Source organism: Triticum aestivum, chromosome 1A (genome assembly GCF_018294505.1).
Source record: "Triticum aestivum cultivar Chinese Spring chromosome 1A, IWGSC CS RefSeq v2.1, whole genome shotgun sequence".
Lineage (NCBI taxonomy): Eukaryota > Viridiplantae > Streptophyta > Magnoliopsida > Poales > Poaceae > Triticum > Triticum aestivum.
The window spans coordinates 269,490,615-269,494,206 of record NC_057794.1 but is presented as its reverse complement, the minus strand read 5'-3'; positions in this window follow the sequence as shown (position 1 = coordinate 269,494,206).

Sequence of the window (3,592 nt, the reverse complement as noted above, 5' to 3'; positions counted from 1 at the left end):
CTCTCCCAATCACTTTGGTAAGTCTTCAAGCGAGACTTCCAAACCTTCACATATTTTGTTCACCGGCAATCCACAATGACTCTTGGATGCTCAGAACGCGACACCTAACCGGCTGGAGGATTCACAGTACTCAAGTGTAACAAGTCTTCATGTCACGCAGACAGAAAGACTTCAGTGATGCCTAACACTCTTTGGCTCTGGGTGTTTAGGGCTTTGTCCTCTCAAGGATCTCTCTCTCAAATGCTTCGAAGGTGAGTTGCTCTCAAATGACAAAAGCCATGCACTAACTCTGAGCAGCCACCAATTTATGGTGTAGGGGGTGGGCTATTTATAGCCAGGAGGCAACCTGACATGATTTGTCCGAAATGACCCTAGGTCACTAAGGAACTTACACGTGTCTAACGGTCAGATTTCAAACACATGCGACAACTTGACTTGGGCTACAAGTAAAGCTGACTCATCCAGCTCTGGATGAGATTTGCTCTCATTGTCTCCACTTGAAGATATAGGATTTGGTTGAGCATCACTTCAGTCACTCTGACTTTGTTCACTTGGACCCCACTTAACAGTGCGGTGGTTCCTATGACTTAACAAAGAAGAAAAGGAAACTACAAAACAACTATGTTTTCGCACTCCATAGTCTTCACGTGAATGTCTTCTCGAGTCATAATCTTCATTGTGAATATCTTCACATACCACCATTGTCTTCAATGTCTGCACACATTTTTAGGGGTCATCTCTGGTAGGTAAACCGAATCAATGAGGGACTACTACCTATGTTATCCTACAATTCTCACAAACACATTAGTCCCTCAACCAAGTTTGTCGTCAATACTCCAAAACCAACTAGGGGTGGCACTAGATGCACTTACAATCTCCCCCTTTTTGGTGATTGATGACAAACTAGTTGAAGTTTTCAACGGGGATAAAAGTATGTGAAAGTTGGGAATTACGGCATTGTCTTCGTAAGTAGCAAAAGGCTCCCCCTGAAGATGTGCATATAAGTAGTTTGCTTTTGAATGCAAATGAACATGGCATGTTTTACTTTGTGGAGATCCTCTTCAACTTATGAAGACAATTCATCATGCATATAAAGATACGACGAAGATAATGACATGCATAATGAAAAATGGACGTCCGCGAAATGACTTCATGCGGAATTTATCATCACATCACAAAGTAGTAGAAAAAGTAGCAGACAACCATCAAGTTTAGGTGTTACAACCAAAAGAACCAAATGTATCAAAAAACGAAGGTTGTAATCACTTGGCAAAAAGTAACAACCACCCATAAAGGACCCGCTTGAAGACTATCAACTCATATGCTTCTCCCCCTTTTGTCAGTAAGGACCAAAAAGGTTTGAAGACATAGAGTATCTACTCATCCCCATCAGGAGTAGATGCAGGAGCAGGGTCGACGTTGGAGTTTGGTGGTGCAGAGGGTCCTGGTGCAGTGTTGATATGCACTGAAGCCATGGTTGGTGAAGTGGCATCGTCTTCTTCATCAATGTCTCTTGCAACAACAGTTGCAACCGAAGAATGAATACTCAGAATCTCCAATGGAAGGAGTCCGATGCCAGCTTGGATTCCGGGGAGGCTTGGAATCAAATTTGAAGCCCTCTGTGAAGCCGTCTTAGCGAAGATCATCTTCAGAGCATAGTAGTGTGAGACTCTTCCAAGACCGCCGACAGGCTTCATGAGCTATGAATGAGTTCTTGGTGGCAAGATTGCGAATGCAATTGACATCCACCAAGATGCTCTGCATCTGACGCTTTAACCAGTCATGATGCTTGTCCTGCTTCTAATGTAAGGCCACAAGAAGCTCTCGGTCATTGAGTGCACGAGAACGCCTCCGAGGCCGTTGAGCAATGGTGCTGTCAGTGGCTTCAGTGTTTGCATGGTGAGGCACACATATATTGCCAGCCAGAGGATAAGCAGGAGTTTCAGCATTGGAGACATGAGTGCCTTCAATTGGTTGCGTGAACTTTGGCGATAAACATTATGAAGATAAAGTGGCTCATTGGCAGGCTCAGGGTAGATGGCTTTAACTGATAGATCAACCTCAGGCAAAAAGATAAGATGGTTGTGCGCTGATGGCTGATACTCGACAGAAGAGTGAAGCTTGATTGGGTGCCCTCCTCATGGTCGCCGTTGATGGGGTCTGACTTGGAAGCTGTGGAACCCAAGCCAGCGTCGTAGAACGTGTCCTTCAGAAATGACAAAAGGGGCTCGATGGCGATGTAGGATGGCAAATTGTTGACAACGAGCTAGAGGAGATCAGCGACGGCTCCATGGATGAGATCGATGGCGGTTGAACCCGAGGGGTTGGGGGTAGGCCACGTAACCTGTGACATAGCCCACCTCACGCCGTCGCTGTCGATGACCTCGATGTCATCGCCGGCGGCCGAGACATGCCCGCATACTCTAACACGCTGCTTGTGTGCCTGCCGCTAGTAATGGTCGTCAGCTTCCTCAGCGATGTCAGGCAAAGAGACCGTGATACACCTCTTTTGGGCTAGTCGCTCCTCGAGCTCCATGGGAAGCGTAGCCGGGCTTAGGCTACGACGCTCTAGAGTGGGGGATGGGGATGGGGATGGGGATCTGTGGGAAAGGGGGCGTTTGGCAGGCGTCATCTAAGAAACTCAGGGTGGCCTGGGTATGGAGACCGGTGGGTAAGCTACACGGGCAAACCGGCAGATGTTGACAATGGAGGCCTTGCGGCGGCGGCGGCAGGGACCTTGCTAGGGTTTCGAGGGAGGGAGTGTGTGTGTGTGTGTGCACGCCCGAGGAGGTTTTGGTGTGTGTGTGTGTGTGTGTGTGTGTGTGTGTGTTGAGGGGGGTGTTTGAGGAAATGACGCGAGTACTGAAAATTTTACTACGGGGAGTGAAATGCCAGGGCTATTGAAAATTTTGATGATGGGGCATCACACACGGTCCGGAGATAACAACCATGTGTTATGAAACAAAAAAAACCTCGAGCCAGGTAGATATTTTTGAGGGATGCAGGCGGGATTGGGAATAAGAAACATCACACACGGTCGAAACACAATAACCATGTGTTATCAAACAGAAAAAAGCTGTAGGCGGGTAGATATTTTTGAGATGGGAATCCTCATGGAGCCCAATGCACACGGTTAATTTGAGTGAACCATGTCTGTTGCGTCATCCGACTTGTCTAATGTTCATAAATTTGGTGAAAAATGACGCGGGAGAGTGTCAGAACACGAACACACTTGCACATGGACCAAACTTATGTATGAAAAGGCTGGTTTGATTTCAAATACCAAATGCAACTTCGATGTGGCACCTATCTCCCAAAGTGCACGGTATTGCTTGCCCCCACCCCCCCTCGTGTCGACACGAAGGGAATCCTAAGCTATGAATGCATGCTCCTCCCCCCAACCGAGGTTCACCTAGCAAAGTGCGAAGTAGCTAGCAGCCCCCCTCCCTTGTGTCGGCACGAAGGGAATCCTAAGCTATGAATGCATGCCCCCAACCGAGGTTCACCTAGCAAAGTGCGAGTAGCTAGCAGCCCCCTCCCTCATGTCGGCACGAAGTGAATCCTAAGCTATGAATGCATGCCACCCCCAACC